Raw genomic sequence first — 12019 nt, 5'->3', positions numbered from 1 at the left:
TGAAAAAGTAATTAACAAACTATCCTTCCATGAATAAAAATCCCTTTCCAGTTCAGCAAGTATCTTGATTTTATTTATAATCACTACTTTGTCTTTACTGAAAATTTACATAACACTTACTTTATTATCTGCCGAATGCCTTTGTATTTAATTAGGTTTATAATGTGGGAAGCCTGAAAAGTTACAGTAACTGTTTCAAGCCAAAGATCATCAAATAGTGTTCACTAAACCTATTTTTCAAATTCATCTGTGATAAATTAATTACGAAGCAAGATTATAGCCACAATTCCTTGAAGATATATAATCTGAGAGAGAAAAATCAAAGCAAGCACATGAAAATATTCTAGTTTCAAGTATGATTTTTTTAGCACAAGTTTTAATCAAAGTTTGGTGGAATGTTTTTTTGAGTGCTGATGTCTTGTCAAAGGGCTCTTTAAGATTCTAACTGAAGGAAATGACTTAGTGACTTAAGGCATTATATAGAGAGGTTCAAAGAAGAATGCATATATTATCTTCATGCTATGGGCATATTTTGCATGTGTATACTGCTTAACTTTTTACAATAAATGTTTTCTATTTGAGAAAATGTTGTAAGTCCCCTCATACTGATAAAATTCTTTAAACATTTCAAAACATTTTCTGTCTAATATTTATTCATTATCATATTACATTGTGAACATTATTTACAAATTTGCAGAATTTCTTTCACCAAACAGAAGTAATAAAATACTCAAAGCTCATTCTTGCCAGTATATAGAGGACATGTATTCTCTAATAAAAACAACTTACAATTTATTTATTTAACATTGATTTATAATTAAATAGTGCTTAGTTATTACTTGCTATTGTTTCATTAAAAAGTGCTTCAAAATTCAGTAGCTTTAAATACCCATCATTTATTCTGTTTTGTGAATCTGTTAGCTGGCTGGGGATTGTTGTTCTTAATTTCTTCCAGCAGTGGAGTCTGGCTAGAACGGGCATATTGGGTTCAGGCCCACTCCCCATGTGTTCATTTTGTATCCATGGCATAAGGGGCAGGGAGGAAGTTCTTAGGTTGAAGACAACAACATCAGAAGGTAAATCCAAAGTCCTAAGCACATTTCAAGCCTCTGCTTGCATCACATTTGTCAATATCCTGTTTTCCATTTAGTTTACAAAGCCAACCCTGAAGCCGGGGTCAACATGGTAGTCTCCACCCACCATAAGACCAAAGCAATTCAGCACAATACTTTGGAGAAGTAAGCTCCCTTCATGGAGATGGGATATGAATATATATATACATATATATTTGTGTGTTTATATTGTATATGTGTATATATATTATGTGCATATATACACATATATTTATACATATATGTATATATATACACATGCACATATATATACACACACACACATATATATCAATACTACTCTGCATGTATATATGTATATATTACTTTGCATATATGTGGATGTGTGTGTGTTATCTATATACAATCTGATTTTAATTTTTGTAAACAAAAGTTATAATTTCTAAAATTAAATTCCTTTTTTGAAGTGTTGCTTTGTGTTACTAACTTCAAGACTTTTGTATTTTCTCTAGAATAATGTAATTCCTTATCTTGGATTGGTACCAGGTATTTGGCTCAAAATTGTTTCAGTATTCTTATTTTATAAGTCATTTAAATTATTTCATCATAAGCAAATACTCTTTCAGGTTTATCTGAGAGTCAAGCCCTTCCCCATTTTTCTTGCATAATCGTTGGCTACTGCTTGACTTTATTTTTTTTTTTTAAAGATTTTATTTATTTATTCATGAGAGACAGAGAAGGAGAGAGAGGGAGGGAGAGAGAGAGAGAGAGAGAGAGAGAGAAGCAGAGGGAGAAGCAGGCTCCCAAGGAGCAGGGAGCCCGATGCGGGACTCGATCCCAGGACCCCGGGATCATGACCTGAGCCGAAGGCAGACACTTAACCATCTGAGCCACCCAGGCGCCCGCTTGACTTTATTTTTAATCTACTTCAAAACAAAATAGCAAAAACTGATGTTGATTAATAATAGGCACAACAATTGCTTAAGTGTGTTTTTGTGTGCTTATGTTTTAAAATTTGTCCAAACAAATGAGGGAGGCATATCTATGACCCCCATGATACAGAGGAGGCTACTGGGATTTCTAGAAGGTATTTGTTTGGTTTTTGTTTTTTTGTTTTCCCAAAGTCAGAAAGCCAAGTATGTGGGTGTGTTGGTTCTTGTGTAGTATGTGTGCAGGACCCCGGAGCTATGTTGCTAACTGCTGTGAATTATGTGGTCTCTTGCCAGCGTGGTTCTGTTTATTAGAACTAATCTCAGTTCAGGTAATCTTTTTACAATGTACTTAAGATGCATGTCCCTTTCTCACAACTTGGAGTCTGTTCACGTCTTTTGATAACTGAGCATGATCAGAAAAATTAATATTTTAAAATTTGCATTTCATCTACATTGCTCCTCCACAAACATCACATTTTTAATCAGTTGTGCTCTTCCTTTTCCAAATTATGAATATTTTAAGTGTGTTTCAGATAGCTATGTTGTATATGCAAATAGGCATTTTAAACTTCATAGAATACAAAACTTAAAGATGCAGTTGTAATACTTGCCCAGCAGTATCTTTCTTGTATTATATAGGACTGAATATATTGCTACATTCTTAAATTATCTTTTATTTTCTTATTTTTAGAGATAAGGTAACATGATCATTAATAAATTCAACAAATATTTATTTACATATTGCTTTGTAATAGTTTTTGAGCTATAGGTTGGATATATACTTTTGAACGATACCCAGACCTTGACAATAGAGAAAACAGAGACTTAAAATTATATGAAATAATCTTTTTAAAAAATTTCTTCAGTTCAGTCTAAGTGCATATCTGTTTAACTAGAGATATCCGTTCTTTCTGTAGTTCACATAATTTGTGTTAGGTCCTACCTTTATATGACTGTCTTATGCCCTAGCTTCATCCTAAAAAGTTATTTTTCTATCTTTATATTTAATGTTGTTTGTTATATTAAAGTGCATTGTGTTTTGTTTGTCTAGATTTATATCTTTACTGATGGAAACAATATTAAGACTATCTCTGAATTTTGTTTTTATACTTCTAAAATTTTGGTTACATTGTTAAGATCAAGTTGACCAGTTTCCATCTTTACTTTTTGAAAATGTTTTTTTCTCTTTATTTGAAGTCCTGTTCATTTATTTATTCATTCCGTGGCATTTACTTAGTAACTAGTATTCTCAAAGTATTATGTTATACCTTCTAAGTGTTACACAGATGCAAATTATATTCTTTCTTCATATAAAACAACATGAGCTATATAAAAAAACATGGTTTGTGTTTTAATTCTGGCTCTGCCACATACTGCTAGAGTAATTTTCACAAATTAACTTTTTCAGTTTTGTCTTCCTTATTTGTAACTTGGAGATAAAATATTGATTATTAGGAAGATCAAATGGGTGAATAAAGTTATTTAGTTAAAAAAGTGCCTTAATGTGATGAGTTGCAAAAAAAAAATACTAGATGTGTTTATTCATGATGGGTACAGTCTATAGAGGAGAGTAGTAATACATGTAACTATATTTTGCTATGAAAATTTAGAGGATAATGGGATCACGTGCAGTTGGGTAGTTAGGGGAAGATTTTATCAAGGAGATGACATTTGTTCTGATCTTTGAAAACTAATTGATTTGTCATAATCATTTAGTTTCTTATATTCATAAAAATGGATAAATAGGTTTGTTGTACCTCTTAGTTTTGTTGGTGATTTAAATATGACAGTGTTCTCAAATGAAGCTTGTAAAGGGTTCCTACTAAATGATGTTAAACAATTCTTATTCCAGTCCTAGTCTAGGACATCCACTTTAATCCTGCTTTTCCAAACTCAGGGTGGACATGTTATCTCTAATACATTTAATTTTTTGAAGTGGGAATTAAATAAGCTAATGAATTATGTGAGGCACAGTTCTTATCCTATTGAACTGACATTAAACATTGCCTGCCTATGGAAAGTATGACTATTGCCTATACAATTATTTTGTCACAGGAGCTTGTTCTCTCTCATGAACTTTGGTATAGATTATCTTTCTTTAGAGAAAATGAGACAAATTATTCATTTACAAGTTAGCCTATCCCATGGCCCTGTTTGTGGGGAAACACACACAGAGCTTTTTGAAAAATATTTGCTACCTGTGAGAGAATCCATTTTTTTTTTTCTTAGCCCAGACCACTTGGGTACCTGAGAGAATTTTTTCAGAAGTAAACCGTGGCTTGCCTGAGAAATACGTGGCTGGTTGTCATAGAAATTTGTGCTTGGATATTTCTAGCTTAAGTCCAAATAGACATTCTGAACAGGTCTTATTGAAGAGAGAGAGAGAAAGCAAAACTAAACCAAAACTTTCTTTTTTCTTGTCCTTCCAGTACTCCCCTTCTCTTGTCTCCTTTCCCCCAGTGAACTGAGTACAACATCTTAAGACAGGCATGGAAGAAAATTATTAGCAGCAATGATGCCATTGCAGCCTTTACATTTAACTGGTTCCTTCCCAATTTATTTGACTAATTCCTTACAAATATTTAACACCTTGGTCATTAACTAAAGAATTTAGGGGTTAATAGCCATTGGGCCAACAATGTCAAACATCTCACAAAATAAAATTAAGAATACATCAAAATCTAATGTATCTTACTTTTTAACAGTGCAACACATGAAAAATATTCTAATAGACAAGTTACTTTGTTTAATAGGTAAGGAAATATAGTAGCCTATAGGCATAAAATGGAAGCAGTGCTACCTGATGCAATTTAAGTAAATCCCTAGATATTAAACATTGAGTCCCCAATAACCTTTAAGTACAAAAAGAAACTATCTTTAATCATTACAACTGTTTTTCAATATCTCCCGGAATGAATGAATACCTATATCTATCTATCTACTATCATTGTGTACCTGGAAATATTAAAAGAGTGAGGTTATGATATGGAATAACAATAACAAAACTATAATAAAATAAGCAATAAAACAGAAGCAAAACATCCACGACAGTATTGTCATAGCCTTTACTTACTTAGGTCACTGGAAAGTAAGTGTTTTGAACTTTATTTTACATTTGAGAATTTAATTGGTAGTAACTGGACCTAGAATCTGGGTCTCTAAATAATCTTAAAATTCTCTTTACTCCACCACTGCCTGTCTGTTAGGAATTTCTGAAAATACTGGGGCTGTTTTCCACATAATTGTCCTTCCTGATCTCACTGGAGTGGATGTTTGGAGAAATTATGGAACATGCGCACTTCTGCCCATTATATCTTCAGAATCAAACATAGTGCTTAGATTTTAGAAGACACTTAGTAAATATTTGATGGCATACAGCATTATAAAAAAAAAATTCAAATGTCTCCTTTCTTTTATCTTCCTGAGATAGAATCTTTTGTTGGAACCATTCTGTAGAGATGCTTTATGTAACATTAAACCAAGTGACTTGGTGTCTTGATCATGAAAGGCCATGGACAGATGGCAAGTCTTCTCTGAAAGGAGAAGAAAGTACATGTATTTTTATTCATTTGTGCTTTCTGCTGTGGCCAAGAACATCCTGCAGATAAAAGAATCAATATTTTTGATATTGATATTGATTGACTTAGCCTCAAATGTAAAAGCATTACTGGAGTGCAATGTTTTGAAGCAAAAAGGAAAAGGGGGAGGGGAAATCGTCTATAAAACTTCAATATAATTCTTTTTCTTTTCCAAGAATGCTTTTCACTTTGTGTTTACAACCTTATTCTAAATGGACAGCATCCTAACTAGAGTATCAGGAAAATAAGATTAATGTGAAAATGCAATAGAAATAAATAGAATGTAGTATATAATTGCACAGAAAGAGGCGAGATTACTTTTACACCAAAAAAGGAAATAAAAATCCTTTTGAGATTAGCATTTCCAAAGGGACTGAATCTTTAAAAGGATTTAGGTTTCAAACTCACAAGTGGATTAAACCACGGGAAGAGAAAAAGTCAGATACCTTGCTTGCCTGTGAAACATGTTTTACAAGATATTCCCTGGATGAATATGGTAGAGAACATAAAGTGTTCACAAAGACTTTAGATAAATATAACTGTGAAATTTTAATGTTATTTGTGTAAGTCTCTTTCCTTCCCGCTCCCCCACCCGCTTCCATTCCCCTCTTTCTCTTATTCATAAATGCACATCGTGCGTGCGCGCACAACACACTCCATGGATATCGAGCTTGATTCCAACTATTTAGGAATGTATTCTGTTAGTTTTATCCACCACCTCACATTTTGATCACGCCACTTACTTATTCTCCTGTGAACTCTTAGATTACTTTTTTTAAAAAAAAGATTTATTTATTTATTATTTTAGGGAGAGAGAGAGAGGGAGCAGGGTAGGGACAGAGCGAGAGAATCTCCGGTGGATTCCCCTGAGCACAGAGCCCAGGTGGGGCTCCATCTTAGGACCCTGTGATCATGACCTGAGCTGAAATCAAGAGTTGGATACTTACCCAACTGAGCCACCCAGGCACCCCAAATTACTTTTGATTACTAGTTTCTTTGTCTGCTTTTTTGTTTGTTGTGTTTATGTTCTTCCCTGTTATAATCCGGACCTGGAACTCAGGAAAGAGACAAGGGTCTGCATACTCTGTTAGCCACTCTCCCCACACAACTTAGTCAACAAATGCTTAAAGAACCAGAAGTTCAAGTAAGTTTATGATCTGGTATAATTAAAAATTATCCAGATATTACATACTGCTTCGACTTCTGATGTTACAAAAGACACATAGAAGTCAGAGTAAATTAATCACACTGAAGATAAACTACATTCACAATTTAAAATCAGTCAGTTTTGTCTTGGGCAATTCATATTTCTTATTGCTTCAGATCCCCCTGAAACTTCCTTGTCTCTTTCAACATTTTTTTTCCAAAAGGAAAGTAAATACTTTACTGTCACTGAGCTATAAATCATTTCAAGTATTTAAATTGTACATATTTTCAACAACATAAGTTTTATGGATGATGAGAATCAAGGAGTTACAGATATTGGCAGTTTGATGAAGACTTTAAAGAAACCTGCAGCTGATGTGCACCTCTGGCAGGTAGCTAGGCCTTGGTTATGCCCATGCAGTGGAATGATAGAGAAATATATCTAAACTCTTGTCTGAGATACCACACCTGCATTTGTGCTCCAAAGACCTAATCTGCCTGCCCTGAAAAAAAGTCAGATTCCAGTGTGCTTTCGTAGTTAAGATTTACTTATCCCAAAAGGTTTTAATGCTCCTTTCTTTGTGTAATAAGGACTTTCTAGGAGAATACTCTGCCCTAAAATCAATGTTAACTTTTATCATGATAGACACTCTATTACATTTCTTTGCCATTTACTTTGGGTTTAGTTTAGTGACATCAAAGGATCTAGTGAATTTAACAACAAAATCATGGCATCTTGGTGAAAACAAACTGATCTTTGTGAATGTATATCAAAGCCCAACCAACATGGATGGCTGAAGCATTGTCTCTTGCAATGATAATCCCATAGAGTTACAGTATTTTTAATTTTCCAACCATTTTCACACATCTCACATTATTTGATCCTCAGAATAATCATGCTAAGAAAAAAAAAATGTGATCTGCAATTTTATGGAACCAGAAAGTGTACTGGTGGCAAACAAAATGATCTGATGTCTTCATGTTGGTAGTTCTTACACCTTGGGAACTGGGGAGAGAGGAGCTTGATCGGAATCAAGAAAGCATGATGTGTTCTCTACCTATATCTACAGCCACGTCTTTATACTGTCCTCCCCCTTGGTTTTCAAGATCCAGTTGTTCACCACACCCTGTCCCTGTAATTTTCTAAAAAATTATTCTTCCTGTTCTCAGTAAATTAGCACATGCCATTCCTGAAATATTCATGGGATATTTTTATTCCTTTCTTTTCCTTGACTGGTGTTTTGTATTTTTCAGGTGTCAGCCTAATTGTGATTTTCTTGAAGAGGCCTTCCCTTCTCACTGCTCACCCACCCCCATATTTTCTCTTATATGATCTTGCTATTTTCTTTTAAAAATAATACCTCTTTTTGGTGATAAGATACAAAGATATTTCCTTTCTGTACTCACAGAAATGTTATTTTATATGAGTCTTCTTATTTCTTTAGGTCTTCATTTCTTCATTCCTAAAATTAGACTACTAAACTTAATTAGTTCTAGAGGAATATAAGCCACTATTCATTCATTCATTCATTTTTCTCTCTCTCTCATTCTCTGCCCACCTCCCCCCCCCCTTGACCTGAGGTATGGATGACTAGAAGATAGTTTTACCTGAATCTCTAGAAAGCTCATGTGTCCATGGACATCTTCCACTGTGACTAAAACCAGGGCAGTCTGGACAAAACCAGCCCCATTTTGCTCACTGGCTAGATATATGGGCATTGCAAGGAACATATGTAATACAGCCTTATTCATCTGGTTCAAATTCACTCATTTTACCTATAGGATACCACTGAAAAGATCAACATCTAGAACTACATCTGCCTTCTAGATTATCCACACTTGACAAGAAAACAGAAAATAGACATATAAATTCATAAATAATATAATTTCATATTGTAAATGTGTATATATATATGCTTGTTGCTTGAACTGTATACTTCAGTCATAGATTTCATGCCATCTCATATGTTTCTACTTCACATTCCTATGCAGAAACCAAGTATTCTTGGTTTCAAGGATATTACATGTCCCTATGCAATCAATAAATACTTGTTGAAATAAACACACACATCTGCTGCAAACCTTTATTTAAATTATTTTATAAAATTATATCCCCAAATGTGAAATGCTACCTTCCACAAACTGTTATTTAAAGGCTCATTTTCTTTTATTTAATGGATGGTCACAAAAGAATGGTGGGGTGCTAGTATTCCTCAGTAGACACAAAAGAAGAACTATCAAAAAATTTGAGAATAAAATTCTCAAAGTATCATTCTATAAAATCTCAGAGAGTTTAGGTCAAGAAGTTAAATTGAAACACAATGTCATATTCAATAACTTTTCCAGAGAAGATTAATTTGGATAACATTCTTTTTCCATACTTTCTTCTTATTAGTATAAGTGTATGCTGGGTTTTAATAAAGCAATTAATTAAACAGGAAGAAGAATAAACAAAATCAGAAAGTATTACATCATCCCAAAACACCTGTTCAAATGCCTTCAATAAATGTTAATTTAATGTCTTTATGCTATAGTAAAAAAAAGAAGGAGAAGGAGGGGGAGGAGGGGGAGAAAAACAAAACAAAACATGTTCCTATTACCTTAGTCCATTTGGGAGGCTATGACAAAATACTATAATCTGGTTGGATTATAAACAGAAATTTATTTCTTGTAGTTCTGGAGGCTGGGAAATGCAAGATCATGGCGCTGGCAGATTTGTTGTCTGCTGAGACCTGCTTCCTCACTCATGGCCATCTTCTCCCTCTAGCTTCACATGGTAGAAGGGATGGGTTGACTCTCTGGGGGTATTTTTTTTATAAAGGCACTAATCCCAATCATGAGAGCTCCGCCGTCATGACCAATCACCTCCCAAAAGACCCACCTCCTAATACCATTACCTTGGGGATTAGGATTTCAATATATGAAATTTGAGGGGACACAAACATTCAGACCATAGCAATTATTGCACATTGTCAAGCTCTTTTCCACTAAACCAGTAATGGTTTCAAGCCCACCCTGTGCAAATGTTCATGCATGGAAGATATTCATATGAAAGTTAAGCTTAATTATCAGAGCAAAAATCTGCATTCCTGAGATGATAATTGCTTTTAGAGACTAGAGGTAAAGATGAGCAAAATGTAGTCGTGATGAGAGAAGAGAACTAGAGAAACAAGTGAGATATGTATTCCAGAGAAAGATTACTTTTAAGCACTTGTAAGTAGATTTATATACAATACACATGGACTTCATGTCCATGAGGGCAGAAGACATTCAGAGGTATAATAAGTATCCATTAAGAAAGGAGAGTGAGGTCTTTATATTTCTTTATGCTCTGAGAAAAGCAAGGAAAAACACATGGTCAAAGACACAAACTATCTCTAAATATGATTCTTCTTAGGTGAATCATACTTTAGGTATGAAATGAAAGAATGAAGTTTATGCTTTCTTCATGAAATCATGGATTAACTTTGAATCTGAGGGTTTGAAAACAGTGATCTTTCATTTCTCAAGGATGAATTAGGAAGTATTCTATTTGAGGCCAAGAAGCCTGTGTGCTATTTCCCACCTTCATGTGCCCAAGAGTCTAAATATGCCCTGTGTGTCTGCACTATTCAAACTGTGGATTGACCAGAAGCACTGGCACCACCTGGGAGCTTTTTGAAATGCAGATTCTTAAGCCTGTGCCTAGATTGAATGAATCAGATTCTGTAGTTAAGGTTCCCAGGTGATTTGAATGCACTTTAAAATTTGAGCAGCACTACTTTAGGAGACACATGTTCTCTTTAAAGCATTGAAGCCTAGTGCGACACATATTTTTGACAGGAAGACCTGAAATCAACACTATGACAGAAAGACATGAAATTAAAATGTTTTAGGGGTGCCTGGGTGGTGCAGCCATTTAAGCATCTGACTCTTGGTTTCAGCTCAGGCTGTGATCTCCTTGCCCACAGGCCATGAGATTGAGCACTGTGAGGAGCTTGCTTAAGACTCTCCTTCTCCGCCGGTGCAGCCACTCTGGAAGACAGTATGGATGTTCCTCAAAAAGTTGAAAACAGAGCTACCCTACGACCCAGCAATTGCACTAGGTATTTACCCCAAAGATACAAATGTAGTGATCCGAAGGGGTACGTGCACCCCAATGTTTATAGCAGCAATGTCCACAATAGCCAAACTATGGAAAGAGCCAAGATGTCCATCAAAAGATGAATGGATAAAGAAGATGTGGTATATATATATGTGTGTATACACACACACACACACACACACACAATGGAATATTATGCAGCCATCAAAAAACATGAAATCTTGCCATTTGCAATGATGTGGATGGAACTAGAGGGTATTATGCCAAGCAAAATAAGTCAATCAGAGAAAGACAAGTATCATATGATCTCATTGATATGAAGAATCTTAATCTCAGGAAACAAACTGAGGGTTGCTGGAGTGGTGGGGGGGTGGGAGGGATGGAGTGGCTGGGTGATAGATATTGGGGAGGGTATGTGCTATGGTGAGCGCTGTGAATTGTGTAAGACTGATGAATCACAGACCTGTACCTCTGAAACAAATAATACATTATATGCTAAAAAAAAAAAAGAAGAAGAAGAAGATAGTAGGAAGGGAAAAATGAAGGGGGGGTAATCAGAGCAGGACACAAACCATGAGAGGCTATGGACTCTGAGAAACAAACTGAGGGTTGTGGGTATGGGTTAGCCCGGTGATGGGTGTTAAGGAGGGCACGTATTGAATGGAGCACTGGCTGTTATACACAATGAATCATGGAACACTACATCAAAAACTAATGATGTAATGTATGGTGACTAACATAACATAATAAAATAATAATAATAAAATAAAAATTTAAAAAAAGACTCTCCTTCTCCCTTTGCCCCTTCCCCGCGTGCATGCGCTCTTACTCTCCCTCATAAATAAATAAATCTTAAAAACAAAATAAAATCTGTTTTGATCACTACAACAAAATGAATTTTGAAGAAAATCTATTACTATCTTTGATAGTAATAATATTAATAATGCCAATAAAATGTTAGCAACAATAAAATAATTCTATAAAAATAAAAAGAATAGTAATAAAGGCAATAGCTTATATACTTTTAGTCATTGCTCTGTGTCAAGTACTATGCATACTTTCTATACATTAACTTTTTCAACTATGAACTTTATAAAACAAGTGTTGTTTTACCAGGGCTTAGAAAGAGTAAGTGATTTGCTCTAAGTTATTCAACCTGGAAAGTGGAGGGTGTGACTTTGAGCCCAAATCTGTCTAAAGCACAAA

At 34.6% G+C, this 12019-nt stretch overlaps 1 pseudogene; it reads right to left on the bottom strand.

The window, feature by feature from the left end:
* LOC148163528 (cell growth-regulating nucleolar protein-like) overlaps nucleotides 1-8448 on the bottom strand; it is a 107487-nt pseudogene extending 99039 nt beyond the window's left edge.
* Nucleotides 8449-12019: the final 3571 nt, after the last annotated feature.

The sequence above is a fragment of the Eumetopias jubatus genome, unplaced genomic scaffold (genome assembly GCF_037043125.1).
Source record: "Eumetopias jubatus isolate StellerSeaLion01/CBP00866 unplaced genomic scaffold, mEumJub1_p1.0 scaffold_9, whole genome shotgun sequence".
NCBI classification, from domain to species: Eukaryota; Metazoa; Chordata; class Mammalia; order Carnivora; family Otariidae; genus Eumetopias; species Eumetopias jubatus.
The sequence above is the reverse complement of the archived record's forward strand: the minus strand, read 5'-3'. Positions and strand labels throughout refer to the sequence as shown.